At 39.2% G+C, this 19,745-nt stretch overlaps 1 protein-coding gene and 1 non-coding gene across 14 annotated transcripts in view; both read right to left on the bottom strand.

The window, feature by feature from the left end:
* The window catches only part of PRKAG2 (protein kinase AMP-activated non-catalytic subunit gamma 2), a 614,065-nt gene that overhangs the window by 64,783 nt on the left and 529,537 nt on the right, over window positions 1-19,745 (bottom strand). The window lies entirely within an intron of this gene.
* Window positions 748-854, bottom strand: LOC143652563 (U6 spliceosomal RNA). The gene has a single exon (XR_013160757.1). It is a non-coding gene; the product is annotated as a U6 spliceosomal RNA (small nuclear RNA).

The following is a 19,745-nucleotide window of genomic DNA, read 5'->3' on the forward strand; positions in this document are numbered from 1 at the left end:
AGGGAGCAGGGTACAGGGTGGGACACTCAGTGCAGTGATTTGTTTCAGGGCAGGTACAGGGCAGGTTGGATATTTTACACTGATGCTTGTGAACTTGGGTGCCCAGCAGCCAGGAAGGAGGTAGCTGTGCAGGTGCATAGGTCTGGGGGGCGTAACCCTGGTGTGCACTGGTCTAAGACACAGGGCCCTTTGTGTGCATGTGTAGAGCTGTGGTGGCAGGTCGGCGTTATGCCTTCATGGGTTGGGGGCAGATGTGACCTGACTGTGCAAGTCAGCACTTTCTCAGAGCTGGGAAGTTTGGCTGAGGCCCATGCGCATGCACTGTTCTAGGACTGCTGTAGATTGAGGTTCCCAGAGTTGAATGACGTGATTGAGGGCCTGTGCACATGCCTGGGTCTAGGAGTGCTGTAAACTGATGTGCAGAGCTGGGGAAGTGGGAGAGGGGGGGCAGGTGAGACTGTGCAACACTATGGACGGGGGCAGGGGTAGCCTGGGTATGGAGGTTAGTGCCTGCAGCCTTTATGCGCTGGCAACAGCCTGAAGGGAACAGGGAGGGGGAGGTAGTGTTCACGAGGGGTGCAAGAGAGGTGGGTTGGGCTGCATTTGATGTGGGGGTGTGGGGCAGGTATGTGCACTGGGGGCTAATGGGGTGGAGGTGCCTAGAGCGTGGGGAATGGGAGCCAGTGATGGGGTACGGGTGTGTGGGGAGTACTGGTCACAGGGTTGCACTGTACAGTTGTTTTTTTTTAAAATATGGAACGCTTCACGAATTTGCATGTCATCCTTGCGTAGGGGCCATGCTAATCTTCTCTGTATCGTTCCAATTTTAGTATATGTGCTGCCGAAGCGAGCATTACAGTTGTTTTTTTTTAACTAAGAAAGAATATGATTCTCTTCCCATCCACTATATTCCAAAACTCCTTGTTAGGTTAATCACAAAAACAAATAGCTAAAAAAAAAAAGAAGTGGGTAAGGAACTCAGGAACCTAGAGTATCAAACTGGACTCTAGGATTAGTAATTTGATACATATTTATTTCTTCATTGTGACACATTTTGCATTTAGAATTACCTGTATGCGTCTGGGTAATTCAAGGGTATGAGGACTACTGGTGGGTAAGGGGAATTGCATTAATTATTTTATACATTTATCTGAGCTGGGTCCAGCACTGGGTCCTGAATAAAGCAGGGATTCTATATTAGTTGAATAAACTGGCAAAGAACTGGAAAGATAAGGTAAGAGGGCCAACTTGGTGACATGGAAGGTAACAGCAACTAAATGGCATCCAGGAACCAGTGTCAATTTGGATGGCCTGCTATTTCTACCTGGATGATACACCAGGAAATCCTGATCATGATCCTAGAAAATACTGCAAAAAAGACACAGGAGAAAAAGTCACATATTGTTTTTTAAATATCTGATACTTTAAATATTTGATTACCCTCTTATTTAAAAACTAGTTAGAGTAGGAAGGGAGTGGAGGCACCTTTAAAAACCATAGATTGCCTATAATTTTCTAAAACAACTGATTTAGCATAGAAAATTACATTAAAATTATTCATTATGATCATTCATGGTACTCTAAGTGACTATAGCTATTGAAAAGTTATTCCAGAAACTTCTGATTTTGGTCATGATAAGATAGCTGAAAACAACTATAAAAGTTGGACAAAATGTATAAAACACTATTTGAAGGCACTGGAGTACAACAACACAGGCAGGAGGATCGAAGGAGCTACAATTCTTAAGAGACGAGAAGTACATGAATTGAGCTCTACATTCATTCTGTCATTTTTCTAAGGGCATTTTCCAAATCATCTTCAAATAATGAATTTCAACAGAAAATTAGAATTTATAAAAATAATCAAATGGATATTCTGGAACTGAAAAATATGTTACCTGATTTTAATGAACATTTTTACCCTATAGGGTTTCATCAAACTTCAAGGTTAAAAGAATGACAATAAGAAAAGGAAGAGTTTAATTTAACATTCAAATAAAATGAAGACTGTTCTGTCAGAAACAGAAAAAAAATTGTGCTTCCTCACAACGACTTCTCTGACTAATCTGCTACCTCCACGCTCCTAAGCATTCTGAATGCTAAAGGCCACTGAGTGAGTCCCAAGGTCACTTTAAACAAAAAGGAAATGACCGTGCAGCATTGGCTTTTTTCCAGTTGAATATCTTAATGCAGCAAATACATTCCATATATAAGCCAATAACATGGATGTTAGAAACTGATAATGTGTGCTGAATGAAGTTCACTCTGAGAGGAAACTACTGCTGATGCTAATTAGGCCAATGGCAAGATATCTAGTGAGGAAAAAAACCACTGAGGCAGCAGTTTACTGGCAAAGAGAATGTTAAGAGGTAAATGTGAAAGATGCTATCACTTTTGCAAGGGAAAAATAAAACAGGAAAACACTAAGGGGAACAGTTAAAATGCCATCCTACCTTTTAATGGGTAAAGTTCTTACACCTATTTCAACTCTTAGTTGAACACGTAGAATGTGTATCTTTATATAACCATCCCATTACTTCACTTCAAAGTGCAATAATGTACAAAACATCCTGCTTTGTTTTTCTCACCTTATCAAACAGAAACGCTTTGTTGGTGCAAATGTTTATTGATAGTGGGATATATCCTTAGCTGCTTACTAGCTACGTAATGTTGACTAAGCTATTCAATCTTTCTTTAAGTCTGACTATTCTTAGTTATAAAATGGGACTCACAAATAATATTCTCCAGTGTGGATTAAATGTATTTTGTATGTGGAGATATTTAGCAGAGTACTGAGCATTTAAGAGTCAAAAAGAATAAATACTTTAATTTTCCACACTATATTGGCCAAACCAGAAACTGACAAAGATTTACTATTTTAATTTTACCCACACAAACTGTTGGCATGTCCATACATCATGGAGGAAGTAATTAATCCCAATCTTCAAAGACCTAACATAATATTCTAAAATGGGCAAGATTTCACAGTGCTTTGAAGAAGGTTTTTAAATGTCCTTAGCTCAGTAATTTTGTTGTTGCTTCTTGTGGTTTTGCTTCCCCTTCTTCACAACAAAGCCTTTCAAAACTGGATTTTCTTAAAAACGTAGGCATGCAGCTTGTATGATAATTACAGAAGGCACAAGGTATTACCAATTACCCAATACGCAGGTGAGAAAAAGGAGTGGCACAACCTATTTCAAATTTGCAGAAGAAAGTTCTTGGGAGTCTAGAGTATATCTGAAAATTTCTTTTTTTTCAAATGATAGGCAATTTTTGGTCAATTTCTTTCTTTTTTTCTTTTTTTCTTTTTTTTTTTTACATGGGCAGGCACCCGGAATCAAACCCGGGTCCTCTGGCCTGGCAGGCAAGCATTCTTGCCGCTGAGCCACCGTGGCCCGCCCTGGTCAATTTTTAAGTTTATATTTTACTCAGATTTTCAAACAGCCAAATGTAACTGATGATTAGGTAAGTAAAGATGGAAAATAAAATGTAAATATAGATATGATGTTAAAAAAATAGGATGCTGGCCTTATTTGCTCTAAGAGATTCTGACAATCTAACGCCAAGTAGGACATCTGTGTTCCAAGAAAGGGGAATCTGGCTCTTCTGATACTTCACTGCTTTCTATACAGTTTTACTCTGATCTTTAGTAACTAAACTGATAGTGGGGCTTTTAAAATTAATGCCAATAAAATGCTAAAGTTCTTAATAAATGTCCAGTATGATTTCTTACTAAATTTTTACATCAAAGCTTGTCAAAGGGATTTAACAATACTTGATAGTATCTTACCCCTACCTGTGACGGCTTTGCACCACATAATAGAATCCCATCCCTAAGTACAGTATTCAAAGCGCTCCACAATCCAGCCCTAGCTTACCCTAGCTTACCACTTCAGCTAAAACAGATTCCTTATTCCTGTTCTTTTGTGCCTTGTGTCACAATGTTCCTTCTATCTCAAATGAACTTACCTTCAATTCTACCTACTGAAATTCACTTTACCTTTAAGTTCTAACTCCACAACAAAACCTACATGCACAACTACAATCAAGAAAACAGAAAACATGGATTCTAAGAAACGGGCTCCCATAAAGTGGAGAAGTGGAGGTAATTCCTGGGATAACCAAATGAAAGTCTCAAGATGACAGCTATACACAGGATTACTAGCAACTAGTTTAGAGTAGAGCAGGAAGATAAAGAAACCCAGAAAGAGTGTTTCCAAATGGAACTGAAAATATCTGACAAGTCTGATCGCACGGAAAATTCGATAAAGAACCGTTGGAGGATGTGAAAAGACTTTTTCATTTTCAAAGAAAATGAAAAAAGTAAGAATTCTAAACTCCAGGAATAACAAACTGTACAAAAAAAAAGGAAATATAATCATAGTATACCATTTGGTTCAGCAGGTGAATCATATTGACATAGTCATATTAATGAAAGCACACTATATTTGGACTTAACCATAAACTGAGATATAATTTCCAAGGGAAAAATTAAAGGGAGGAAAGAAGAAGAGATGCAAGGAATAAAATCATGTATGAAAACAGGAAGTTAAAAATGTCTAAAAAATGAACTGAAGTATTATAGAAGTAAATGCCAGGATATACAACTAAACTGTTTCTGGGGAATATGACAAGGGAGTAAGGAATGGGGACAGGACAACAAATTGCTGTTTTAAAAAATAATTTTTGTGACAAATATTTTAATATTTTAAACTTTGAAATATACAATTTACTGGTATTAATTGATTCACAATGCTAAAATCTGCTCTTTTTATTGTAAGCTTTTTTTGTACCACGTGGCATTTAAAACTATTGATATACACTTTGAAAAAATTACAAATTAATACTCTGCCTTATATCATACTTTGTAGAATATGTGCACTCCTTAGTGTAAGCTTTTTGAGCTAAAATCTGCTCTTTTTATTGTAAGCTTTTTTTGTACCACGTGGCATTTAAAACTATTGATATACACTTTGAAAAAATTACAAATTAATACTCTGCCTTATATCATACTTTGTAGAATATGTGCACTCCTTAGTGTAAGCTTTTTGAGGGCAGAAGTCATGTCTTATTCATCCTCTTATCCTTTCTTAGCATACTGCTTTGTTGTCCATAGTTTTATTCCTTTCTGGAATACTGATATGCTACTACTTCCTTATTCTGATCTACTAATTAACTGGTCCAAAGCACAATTTAGCTTACTGAAGGTTATTTCTGGATATCAATTATTTTATCAAGCAACTTACTAGCTAGTCTTTCTAGTTCCAAGTCAACTGCAAACTGGATGATGCCATGAACAAAACCAATACTCAAGTTACTGTTTAAATGCTGAACAGCATAGAGTAAAAGAATCCTAAGGCATACCACTAGTTTCTTAGCTTGGGTTGTCCAGAAAGCAGAACCTGACATAAAGATTTGTTAGTGAATAAAGAAGTATTTGCAAAGTCCCCTTGGAGGAATGGGGAGAAAGGAGGAAATATTCAACTTCCCTATCTGGAGAATTTCTGATATTCTTGCAAGCACTGGGGACAACCAAATCAATTGGCTAAGTCCTCGATCTTGGGGTTCATCCTGCAAAGGATAGGCTAAGCCTACTTAAAATTAGGCCTAAGAGTTACCCCCAGAGAACCTCTTATGTTGCTCAGATGTGGCCTCGCTCTCTAAGCCAACTTGGCAGGTGAACTCACTGCTCTCCCCACTATGTGGAACATGACTCCCAGGGGGGTAAAACTCCCTGGCAATATGGGACAGAAAGCCTGGGATAAGTGGGGACCCAGCATTAAGAGAATGAGAAAGTCTTTTTGACAAAAAGCTGGAAGAAAGAAATGAGACAAAAGTTTCAGTGGCTGAGAAGTTTCAAATAGAGCCAAGAGGTTATCCTGGAGATTATTTTTATGCATTATTTAGATATCCCTTTTTAGTTTATGGTATATTGGAATGGCTAGAGGGAAGTAGCTGAAACTGTTGAGTTGTGCTCCAATAGCCTAGATTCTTGAAGACGACTGTATGAAGATATAACATTTTACAATGTGACTGTGTGATCGTGAAAACCTTGTATATGATACTCCTTAATCCAGGATATGGACAGGTGAGTGAAAAATATGGATAATAAACAAATAGATAAATAATAGGGGGAAGGGGGACAAAGGGTAAAATAAATTGGGTAGATGGAAACATCAGTGGTCAATGAAAGGGAGGGGTAAGATGTATGGTATGTACAAGTTTTTTCTTTTTCTTCTTTCTTTTTCTGGAGTGACGCAAATGTCCTAAAAAATGACAACGGTAATGAATACACAACTATGTGATGATATCGTGAACCATCGATTGTATACCATGTATAAAATGTATGTGAATGAAGATTTCTCAATAGAAAAAAAAAAAAAAAAGAAATGACATAAGACTGTCAACTATCTAACTGTGACCCCCATATGCCTGTGTAGGGTATTACCACAATCATGGAAGTCAACAAAGGAGATCAGGTTAATCTCCCATGGCTTTTCTTCATCAATTCATGATAGATTTCCTGGAGATTACTACTTTTATTTATTATTAATAATTCATTTAAATATCTCAATTTTACCTGGACTTTGACCCCACATTCTCCACTCTCCATTATTTTTCTTTCCTTTCACCTCTAATCTTCTGGCACCTGATCTATTCTCCACAAGTCCTCAAATATTACTAACAGTTTGGTAGTCTCCTTTTTAAGTTCCCTTATTATACTAGAATGCGATGCATCTGGATCAGAAATCAAATCTTCTAGGGAGGCAAGCCACTCTTCTACAATTTCTACATCTATTTGGGTTTAAATTTCCTTTAACCACTGTTTTACTTTTTCTGTTTTGAAGATTACTTTCCTTTCTCTGCACCAGCAGCATCAATCTGATGCTGAGCTGCAATAAGCTCAGCTCTTCTCTTTCCTTCTTGCTTTCAAAAGAACTAAGTACCCTTTTCCTCTGTGTGGATCTTAACCAAATAAGATTATACTGGGAAGCCCACCTTTTCATGCTTTTGATTTTTTGCTCCCTTTTCCTTACTTTTGATTATATGTTCTTCCTTCTATATTTTCTGTATGTTCTTTGAACAAGCAGTACTTGGCATGTAGGAACCACACTTTAAGAATCAAGGCCTTAGGGGTCTTTATTTACCCTTAATTACCTATTTAAACTTTGTATCTAGTTAACATTTGTTTATATTTTCTGTTCAGTGTTTCCTGACTGGACCTGACTGATACAGAAATTGGTACTGAAATGGTTCTGGGAAACAGACTTCCAAGGAGAGGATTTGGGGTTGGTTTGGTCATATCCTTGGGCATAAACAAAGAGCTGAAATCTTTGTCAGTCACCAGGAAGCAGATTCTAGTGATCCATGGCAAGCAATGGCATCACGATGAAAGAAACTGTCACCTGTGATTATGATGAAATGGTTCCTGACGCAGTTGCCTTGGGGTTTAAGTAGCTGCTGCCCCTGACCACTGCAGTGGTAATGGTGACCACAAGGGCTGTGGTGTGGGATGGAGGCCTGCAGGTGCACTGGAGTACTTACAGAGAGAAAATGACAAGCTCAGGTCTTTGAACTCTCAGCTCAAGTCACTGGGAACCTGACAGCATCAATGACAGCCCTAAAAGAATCTAATTTCTTATAGCTTCAAGGCTGATAGTTATAAAATCAAATGTAAAATTTAATTCTCCAGAGTGCAGAACTACATTAGTTGAATTTTCAGCCTCACTAAGTCTCTGATAGGAAAAGTTGGGGCAATGATTTGTAAGGCATGGGACCCTGAATGGGGATATTTGGTTGGATTCAGACAAAGCTGAGATTCCTGACTTGCTCAGTTACTCCGAGTCTCTCTAGGAAGTGGCAATCTCGCTTTCTGTTTTGTCTGAGAACAGCCTTCCTTTGCTTGAAAGCCCAAAAATAAGCTTACCTGGGGCAAACGGCTTGCACAGGGATATTCATTCTCTTTAAGACAACCACAACTACTCTTTGCTGTCACTACACTTACAACTAGGGACAGATTTTGGCATGCCCCAGAGGGGCAAAATATGACCAAGGAAAAAAACAGTTTATATGCCAAAAGAATGGTAAGATTTTGCAATTTTATATCTGCAAAAATCTGGAAGTATGTGTGGCAATAGGTTCCAAATACTGTTAGACACCAAGGAGGAAGAAACTGAAGAGAATTTGGTGGATTCTGATAAGTGTACTTACCGAAATATGTGGATTTGATGGATTAGTGCATATTGCTGGAAGTCTCTAACATTTATATGTAGTTTGACTGACTGGAATGTAGTCTATTGATGAGTTCATGTTTAATGAGGCTGAGATTCAGAACTTCTGTGGTATAATGAAAGAGGGAGTGGATAGATTATTTAAATAATCCAAACACAGGGAGCCCAAAATAAGAATGAGAGCCTTTAATCCTGAATAGCTTAACGTAATGTCTGAATACATTCCAGAGTATATTAAGCAGATAATCAAAAAGTATTGGCAAAGGCCCTTGAAGGATGGGAGAAAAATTATGGAACTATTAAACTTTACCACCAGGGAAACCCCAGATACTGTGCCAAACATTAGGAACACCCAAATCAATAGGCCAAGCCCTTGATCTTGAAGCTTAATCTTGTGAAGCTTATGTATGTAGTGGAGAAGCTTACCTATAGGTATGCCTAACAGTCACCTCTGCAGGACCTCTTTTGTTGCTCAGATGTGACCTCTCTCTCTCTACCCAACTCTGCAAGTGAAACCATTACCCTCCGCCCTACATGGGACATGACATCCAGGGATGACTGTCTCTCTGGTGGTATGGGAGGTGACTGCCAGGGATGAGTCTGGCCCTGGCACCATGGGATCAACAATGACATCCTCCCCAAAAGGGGGGAAATAAGATATCAGTGGGAATTTGAATAGAGTCAAGAGGTTACTCTGGAGGTCACTCTTATGCATGCCTCAGTTAGACATTGCTTTCTATCATAACTTGCCAAACCCCAACCAAAACCATTTCTGCTAATTCTAAAGAATACCTAAAGGTTCCATGCAGTATGGTAATTCTCTAAAACTTCCAACCTCAAGATGGGTTCCTGGACTAAAGAAGTTCTGAAATGCAGAGGGGCCAGCCCTTCCAGAGCATCAACTAGTTTCATCTCACTATCCTATTTTATCAACAACCCCTTTCAACATGAAAAAGTTAGAATGGGCATAGCCCAAATACCCCTACAGAGTGGGAGAAAGATCAAAGGTGATGGTGGAGTTATACAGAGAAGGTTGGGTTTAACAAATGAGTATGAGTGCTGAATCATTATACTGATATTGCTTTTAGCCTCAGTACCTTGGAATAGCTAGAAATAAAAACCTAAAATTGTGGAATTATAACCCATACCAAACTCTGAAATCTGTTCTACAACTAATTGTTGATGTACTTTGAAATTTATTGCTTTGAAATCCACTGTTATTTAAAGAGAAAAAGGAGTATAACAGAGATAATAGGATTTAACAAATGAGTATGACAGCTGAATCATTATATTGATATTTCTGTTGGTCTCCAGTGCTTGAAGCAGTTAGAAGAAAAAAGGAAAAATCATGGAACTGTAACTCATACCAAACTTTAAAATCTGTTCTATAACTACTTGTTAAAATGTGCTTGGAAATTTATTACTTTTTTTGTATATATGTTATACCTCCCAATAAGAAAAAAAGTTAAAAATAAAGGAGGGAGATCCCATTGGTTAGGGAGACAGAATGTTGTAAAAGATATATCCATCCTGCACAACCAACCCTGAATTATATTCTCTTAAAGGGCCCAGAGGACAATCCCTTCTCTAAGTCACTGAGAAATATATTAGTTAGGGGAGCATCTTCAACCCTGCAAAGCTTAATGGTGGCCAGGTACAATGGCAGGAGATATCACCACTGAGATGGATTCACTAATTTCAAAGGGAATGAAGGCATCTTGCAGAAGGCGAGCGGTGATACTTAACTGCCAAAGACAAGGTGGGCACATTACTGTAAAGGGCAACTGGAAGTCATGGTAATTAGGATGTTTTAACCCACAGGGATCTTTGGTAGTAACTAACTGATTAGAATATCTTTAGGAATGAAAATGATGCAAAACTTTCTAAAACATTTATCTATATAACAAGAAAAACTCCATGTGCAGTTGCCAAAAACCTGACTTGAGCCATTCCAACGGAGAGTCATGTTCTTTCACCCAATTTCCAGTCCTAAGTTAGTTCAAGACCCAGAGTTCCTGACTGAAGGGGAAGACGAGGCCTTTGAGAAGTAGCCTGTAGCACTGCCATAGTACATACCATTAATCTTCTTCCAAGCTTTTCCCAAAGGGAAATGCAGCCATTGACTAGAGTGACTATGCACTGGGGAAAAGGAAATATAGAACTTTCAGGGATTACCAGACACTGGCTCTGAATTGAAACTAACTCCTAGAAAACCAGAATAGTACTCGGGTATGCCAGTCAAAATGGAGGCTTATGATCATCAGGTAAATAGATGGGATCTTAGCTCAAGTTCGAATTACAAGGGTCCACAGACCTACCCTGCAGTTATTTCCAAGGTTTTAAATGTATAATTGGAGAATACATACCAACAACTGGCAGAAGTCAACCCCTACACTGATTTTCTGACTCATGGAGTGGGATGCTATGGTAGGAAGGGCCAAATACAAAGGCCTTTGGAACCTCCTCTTCCTAGAAGGTTGGCAAACTAGATTCACTACAGCATCCCTGAGGAAAGTGCAGATATCAGTATACCATCAAAAGACTGGGAAGATGCAGTGGTGGTATACCTGTTACATCCCTATTTAATTTGCCTGTTTTGCTTGTGATTGCATCTCAGAGAATGACTGTAGATCATATAAACTTAGCCATGTGGTGACTCTAAATTTAAGAGTTGTTCCAGATGCAGCATCTTTACTAGAGCAAATCTAACAGCTTCTGGTACCTGGTATGCAAAACTTTTGCCCTGACAAATACTTTTTTCTTCCTACCACTGAACCAGGACCTCTAGCAAGCTTGCTTTTACAGGGTAAACAGAGCAGTATTAGCAATTTGCTTCAAGGCTATGTTACCTCTCTGGCTCTCTGCCTTAACATGGTCTGAAGAGATATTATCATCTTAACATTCCACACATCAAACTGGTCCACCATATTGATGACATTGCGATGACTGGATCTGATAAGAAGGAAGTAGCCAATACTCACTATGACTCATGAGACCATATGCAAACCAGAGAATGAGGGATAAACCCCATACAAATCCAGGGGTCTGACACATGGTGAAGTTTTAGGGTGGGAGGAGGGAATGGTCTGCAGTAATAGAGATGTTCTCTCCAGGGCGAAATTCAAGCTTTTGCATTGGACACTACTTACCACTCACACACTTGGTAGGTCTTTTAGGAGGTAACATGCACCACTTTTGAATATGCTAATTTGATACATTTACTGAGTAACCTGTAAAAGCTGACCATTTTCAGAGGGGACCTGAGCAATATAAGGCTCTGCCCCAAGTTCAGGATCCTCTTCCATTTGGGCCTTAAGACCCAGCAAATTTAATGATACCTGAAGCACAAGAATGGTGCAGGAAGCCTCCGTCAAGCATGAATAGGAGATTCATAGACAAATCCCTAGGGTTTTGGAGGAAAAAATCCATGCCACCTTCTGCTGATAATAATTCTCCTTTTGAGAAACAGCCCCTGGCTTACTGCAGACTCTGGTGGAGACTGAACAACTAACCATGGGACATCAAGTGACTGTGACTTAATTTCTTATAATTAAGTGGCTGTTACGTGACCCACTAAGGCAAAATGTTGGGTATGTACAGCAGCAACCTATCATCAAGTGGAAGTGGAACATAAGAGATGGCACTTGAACAGGTCTGGAAAGTAGAATTTGCATGAGCAGATGACTCAAATTCCTTTGACAATGACATCTGTAACACTTCACCCTTTCCCTCTATCCACACCCACAGGCCCATGGGCAGATATTTATGAACAGTTGATTGAAGAGGAAAAATGTGGGCTTGGTCTACAGGTGATTCTGCCTGACAGGCTAGTCCCAATGGAATAGCTGAAACATTTGCAGTTCTAAATAGAGTGGCTGTAAGGGGCAACACTGAATGAAAATCCCTCCAGTGCACAGAACTTCCAGCTGTACATCTGGTTTCTACTTTATAGAGACTAAGAGATAGCTATAAATACCAATCTACACTGATTCTAAGGTGGCTGCTAATGGTAAAGACAGAGGGTCAAGTATGTGGAAAGAATATTATTGGAAGACTGGTGACAAGGAGATCAAGGAAGTAAACGTACTGCTCCTTGATAGACTACTCATAAAATATCCACACCAAAGGAGATTTTTCAATAACAAGGTGGACAAATGATAGATTCTCTGGATATTAGTCAGCTGCTTTCCCCAGTCACCCCAAAACTTGCTCAAAGTAAACAAACTTTTTTTTTGTTTACTGGCTGCTAAGACAAATATCAAGTGATGACTTAACAACATGGCTTCACTGGCTCAAAGTTTTGAGGCTAGAAGTTCAAAATTCAGGTGTCAGTAATATAATCCTTTCTCCCTGAAGACTACAGCATTCTGGAGCTGGCTGCTGGTGATCCCTGGGTCCTTGGCTTTTCTATCATACTACAATGCTTACGACAATGTCTTCTCTTTTCTCTTTCAGGTTCCACTGACCTTCAGCTTTTTTGCTCCTCCACATACATGGCTTTTTCTTCATGAAGCCTTCAGTAACAGGACTAAGCCAACCTCATTCATTTGGGTCACAGCTTAACTAAAGATAACAACTTCAACAGGTTCTACTTACAGTAGATTCACAGCCACAGGAATGAGTTAAGATTAAGAACATGTTTTTTTTTCCTGCAGTTTATAATTCAACCTACCACTGTCTACCCTCTGGACCCAGGTATGCTTTTCCATACACAAAATACATTCATTCTATCACCTTAAATCATTTTATTAACAACACTAAGTACAAAGTCTCATCAAAATCAGTTATGGGTGTGACCTATCCTGGGGCAAAAGTCTTCTGTCTGATGGAGCTGTAAAACCTAGAAAATAAGTTATTTGCTTCCAATATACAAAGACAGGACTGGCAAGGACAAATACTCCCATTCCAGAAGGGAGACACTAGAAGGAAAACAGGGGTCATGAGTTTCAAGTCCAAAACTCCATTAGATTTCAAGGTTTGAAATTCATCTATGGATTGGTATTTTGTCCTCTGGGTTTGTTACAGCAGCAGTCCCACCCCTTCCAAACACTTATACAGCAGCTCCACCCTCTCTGAGCATTGGGATAGCAGCTAGGCTGTGAAGTTTGAGGCACTGACCTCACCCTCTTGGAGTATTGGGATAGTGGCCAGGCTCTCCAAGATTGCCAGGATAAAGGCCCTACCATCTATAAGCACTCTGGAGTGGTGGCCATACTCTCTGTGAAAGCTGGAGAACAGGCCCTACCATCTCTGGGCATTCGGGTAGCTACATTCTTGCTGAACATTCTTGAAGTCACAAGGCCTGCCCCCTTCTAAGCACAGGGGAGAGCCTGCCCTTTCCACACATATGGGTGGGCCTGCTCTCTCAGCCCAAGGAGATCTTTTCAGTCCAGACCTCTGAGGCCATGGTCCTTAAAGTCATTTTTCCTTCAATTCATCCCTTCTCTGTCCCCTTTAGATCAGACTAATGGTGTTCCTGCTCATACAAACTTTGCAAAAACCTTGTCAGCTTTGCATGTAGTTCAAGGGGGTTCACAACTACCAGAAAAAAGGACTTTTCACAGATCTTTTCTGGATAACTGCATTTCCAATCCTGACTTCCACTGAAATCAAAATCCATATTCAATTACACCCTCTTTAGCAAAGGGTTGAAGGGTTGTTACGTTAAATCCTCACATGGAGCCCTGTCCTCCAGGGTCACACTTTCCAGAAGCTCAGGAAGGGCCCTCATAGAGCCGCTTCTGGCTCTAGTCTCAGAGCTTACTACCTGGATAGGCTGAGAATTTTCAAAATCATTAATTCCTGGTTCCTTTGTACTTAAAAGTTTACTTTTCAGCTTATCTCTCTCCTCTTGCATTTACTATAAGCTGCAAGGAGAAAGTTTCCACATTTAGCTTAGAAATGTCCTCAGCTAAAAATCTAAGTTCATTGCTTAAAAATTCCATTTTCAATCTGAGATCAATTTTGATAAGTTCTCTGCCACTTTATAACAAGAATCACTTTTTCTCTAGTTTCCAATAATACATTAATCATTTCTTTCTAAGGCCTCTGTCTACATCTCTTCAAAGTAATCTAGGCTTTCTCTACCAAGAACCTCATAAATCTTCCAGCCTTTACCCATTATCCAATTCTAAAGCTATTTCCTCATTCTCACATATTTATAATAGCAACATGCTACTTTCCAGTATCAAAATCTCTGTTTCCTAGCTGCAATCACAAATACTGGAAAGATTGGTTTAAACAACTGGAATTTATTGGCTTAACATTTTGAGGCTAGGAGAAGTTCAGAACCTAGGTGTCAGCAAGGCAAGACTTTCTCCTCATAGACTGTGGTATTCTGGGACTGGCTGCTGGTGATCCTTGGGTTCTTGGCTTTTCCTTTCTCTTCTGAGTTCCACTGAATTCCAGCTTCTTGCTCCACTACATGGTTTTTTTTCCCCCAATGCCTCCTGTAATAGGTTAAAAACCCAATCTCATTAAGCTGGGCCACACTTTAACCAAAAACAACACCTTCAACAGCTCCTATTTACAATGGATTCACAACCACAGGAATGGCTAAATTTGAAAACATGCTTCTTTTTCTGGGGTACATAATTCAACCTTTTACAGGCCAGGCCCCATGAACAAAGTGGCCATGGTGGTAGCTGTGCATGGACTCAACGACATGAATTTCCACTCACCAAGACAGATGAGTGCTTAACTTGCCAAGAGTAGAGGTCAATGTGGCATATTTCTCAGTTGGACCAGCCAGCCACCAGGCAGCATATTTATTGCTCTGGACCCCTTTCATCATGGAGAAGGAGGGGTAGGGGGCAGAAATTTGTACTCACTGGAACAAACATATATTCTGGATATAGATTTGCCCTTTTTTTCCAGGGCTCTCTTGCCACCATCACTTGCTGTGGACCTAAATAACTCTTTACTCATCATGGTATATTCCACACATGATGAAACACAGCACTGTTTCTGATAATCCTCTGCTTATGGAATTCAGTTGTAGAAAATATCCCATTACTGGGAAAGAGCTAGTCTACTGAAGACTCAGTTACAGTGCCAGTTTGGGCTACAACATCAGGGTTCACCCTTACAGGATGCAGTATATAGCCTGAATCATAGACCAATATATGGTGCTTTCTCTCCCACTTCCATTTTACATGAGTCCAGGAATCAAGGAGTAGAAATGGTAATGGCCCCACTTACCATAACAAAATTTTTGTTTCCTATTCCTGAAATTCACCCCCAACATTTTATTATAAAAAATATTTTAAAATACAGAAAAGTTGATAGAATTTTACAGTAAATATTCACATACTCATAAAACAAGTTCTGCAATTAACATTTTTAAATACTTGGTTATCACAGATCCATAAATCTATCCATCCCTGCAGTCCCCACATCTCTGAGCTCTGCTGGTTTGGACATCTGGGTTCCTAAGGGACAAATACTGCTATCAGGGGATATGTCAACGGTTCCACTGAATTTGAAGATAAGACTGCTACTTGGCCATTTTTGGTTCCTCATGCCACTAAGCTAACAGGGGAAAGAGGTTACTGCTACTCAGTGGGAAGGGAAAATTACATCTGAAGCCAGGGGGCTTCCCCAACCCTGAAGCAGGCCACTCTGAGTGCATGGATTTGGCAGAGACTGGGGGGACTGCCTCTCAAGAGAAGAGTGGATGCAGAGCAGAGCCAAGCTAAGAATTGGCTAAGGAGAAAAACACTTTGGGTCCTCTTGCCTATATCCTTTCCCCACAGAAGTCTGGAGTGCTCATGGCATACATAGGAGGAGAGGTGGGGACAAGGAAGGGAGTTGCACCGTAGTGAAAGGAGCTTCTCCCTGACACCAGCGGCCCATGAGTACATGCTGGCTTGGATCTAGCAGGTCGATGTAAATCAGGGCACTCTGGCCTGGCTGGGGAAGGTAAGCCTCTCACTCTTACAGCCTGAGGTCAGTCCACTCAGAGCTTGGAATCACCAGACTCACTGTGCCCACAATCAGATTCCCCAACAAGGTGCACAGTGGCCATCTGCCACCACTGGGGCTGGTGGCCTCCATCAGGCACAGAAGCCTGCTGCATTAACTGGACTTTCACCTGGCCTGGACCCTGCCCAGTGGACTGCTGCAGTTGGGAAGAGGTGAGCTTGAGGGGAAGAGGTGGGACAAGAACACCATCTGCTGAGAACACAGGGAAAGTGTACTCTGGCAACCTGCTTTTCTTTCTAATCTTCAACAAATTTCCAAATAGACTCGCCTCTTCCACAGAAGGCCCTGACCTGGGTCTGGCTGGAAATTACTGATAAACTAAGTGCCAAAGGAAGCCTTCAATGCAAAACCAAGTAACTATAAAATCTTAGGTGAGAGAAATCAACTTTCAAAATAATCTTATCAAGATAAACAAATGCCAAGAAATCAACAGAAAATCACAAAATACATGAAGATGCAAGAAGATATGGCCAAGCCAAATGACCAAATTAAAAAGCTAGAAGAGACTCAGAATTTGGAACTAATCAAAGATATATATACAAATCTGTGAAATAACTTCAATGGGTTGGCTAAAGACATAAAGGATATCAAGAAGACACTAGAAGAGCAAAAAGAAGAATTTAAAAGAACAAACAGAAAAATAGCAGATCTTACAGAAATGAGACACTCTGGATCAAATTAAAAATATACTAGAGGGCAGTGTGAAGGTAGTTCAGTGGTAGAATTCCGACCTGCCATGTGGGAGACCCAGGTTCAATTCCTGGCCCATGCACTTCCCCCAAACAAACAAACAAGCAAACAAACAAACGAAAAACCCAAACCAAATAAAAACAAAAGTTTAACAAATGGTGCTGCAATAAGGGGATACTCACATGGAAAAAGAATGAAATATGACCCCCGCCATACAGCATACAAAGAAAAAAAGAAAACTAGAGATGTGCAACTTCAGATTTGAAGGGGCAGAAGAAAAAATAAGGAACTAGTGGACAGGGCAATTGAATTTGAACACACAAAAGAACAAACGGTGGAAAAAATGGAAAAATTTTAATCAGATCTCAGGGAAATGATGGACAACACAAAGCATACACATATAAGAATCACTGGTGTCCCAGAAGGAGAAGAGAAGGGTAAAGGGCTAGAAAGAATATTTGAGGAGATAACTGAGGAAAACTTCCCAACCCTTATTATAAAAGACATAAATAAGCAAATCAAAGAAGCTCAACAAATTCCAAACAGAATAAATCCAAACAGACCCATTCCAAGATACACAGACTCTCAAGTGCTGAAGAGGAGAGAATCCTGAAAGCAGCAAGAGAAAAGTAACTGACCACATACGAGGTAAGGCACATAAGACTAAGTACTCAGTGGGTTTCATGCAGGTGAGAAGGCAATGGTATGACATGTTTAAGATTTTGAAAGAAAAACTGCCATCCAAGAATTCTTTATCTTGCAACTATGTTCTTCAAAAGCGAGGAAAAGTTCACAATTTTCACAGACAAACAATGCTGAAAGGATTTCGTTAACAAGAGACCTGTCTGGCAAGAGATATTAAAGGGAGTTCTGTCAGCCGGAGAGGGAAAAAAAAAAGATTAAAGCAGAAATAAATGAAATGGAGGGAAAAAAAGCAATAGAGAGAATCAATAAAACTAAAAGCTAGTTTTTTGAGAAGATCAACACGACTGACAAATCCCTAGCTAGACTGATAAAGTAAAAAAGAGAGAAGATACAAATAAAATCAGAAATGAGAGGGGGGTGACTACCACGGACACTGAAGAAATAAAAAAATTGCAAGAGGATACTATGAACAACTATACGCCAACAAACTACACAATTTGGATGAAATGGACAACTTCCTAGGAATACAGAACAACATATACTGACTAGAGAAGAGACAGAAGTCCTCAACAAACTGCCTGGCAAGAGATATTAAAAGGAGTTCTGTAAGCTGGGAAAAAAAAAAAAAAGGCAGGACAGGTCTGGAGAAAGGCACAAAATTGAAGAGTATTAGAAAGGGTTACTTAAGAGATAAAAAGAGAGAAAGGAACAAAATAGATCTGACAAATTAAAACCAAAGGATAAGATGGTTGAATTAAGAACTGCATTTATGGCAATAACTTTGAATGTTAACAGATGAAACTGCCCAATTAAAAGACACAGATTAGCAAAATGGATTAAAAACATGATCCATCTTATATTCTGTATACAAAAGACTCATTTTAGAACCAAGAATACAAATAGTTTGAAAGTCAAAGTAGGGAAAATGATATTCCACACAAGTTGTAACTAAAAGAAAGCAGCAGTAGCTATACTAATATCAAACAAAATAAACTTTAAATGCAAAGATGTCATAAGAGACAAGGAAGGACTACGTATATTAATAAAAGGGACAATTCACCAAGAGAAAATAACAATCATAAATGTTTATGCACCCAATCAAGGAGTTTCAAAGTATGCAAAGCAAACTGGCAAAACTGAAGGGAGCAATAGATGCTTCTACAATAATAGTGGGAGTTGTCAATATGCCACTCTCTATTATAGATAGAACGACCAGACAGAAGAGCAATAAAGAAAGAGAGAACCTAAACAAGGCGATAAAAGAATTAGACCTAGCAGTAATATACAGATCGTTCTATCTCAAGTGCTCATGGATGTTCTCCAGGATAGTCCATATGCTGGGGTACAAAACAGGTTTGCATAAATTTTAAAAGACTGAAATTATACAAGGCATATTCTCTGGTCATAATGGAATGAAACATCAAAAGCCCAGAACTTTCACAAATACATACACAGGTTAAGAACACACTCTTAAACAATCAGGGGGTCAAAGAAGAAATTGCACAAGAAATCAGTAAATATCTGAAGATTCATGAAAACAAGAATATAAAACCTATGGGGAAAAAAAAACTAAACCTATGGAATGCAGCAAAGGTGGTGCTGAGAGAAAAATTTATAGCTCTAAATGCTACATTTAAAAAGAAGAAAGAGCTAAAAACCTAACTGAACAACTGAACAAGCTAGAGAAAGAACAGCAGACTAACCCTAAAGCAAACAGAAGAAAAGAAATAACAAAGATTAAAGCAGAAATAAATGAAATGGAGAAAAAATAATAAAACAATAGAGAGAATCAGTAAAACAGAAAGCTAGTTTTTTGAGAAGATCAACATGACTGACAAATCCCTAGCTAGACTGATAAAATAAAAAAGAGAGAAGATACAAATAAAATCAGAAATGAGAGGGGGGTGACTATCACTGACACTGAAGAAATAAAAAAAAAATTGCAAGAGGATACTATGAACAACTATATGCCAACAAACTACACAATTTGGATGAAATGGACAACTTCCTAGGAATACAGAATAACATATACTGACTAGAGAAGAGACTGAAGACCTCAACAAACCAATTACAAAAGATTCTATCAGTCATCAAAAATCTTTCTACAAAGAAAAACCCAGGGCCAGATGGCTTCAATGAGGAATTTCACCAAACTTTCCAAAAAGAACTAACACAATTTCTGCTCAAACGCTTCAA

Source organism: Tamandua tetradactyla, chromosome 1, assembly GCF_023851605.1.
Source record: "Tamandua tetradactyla isolate mTamTet1 chromosome 1, mTamTet1.pri, whole genome shotgun sequence".
NCBI lineage: Eukaryota > Metazoa > Chordata > Mammalia > Pilosa > Myrmecophagidae > Tamandua > Tamandua tetradactyla.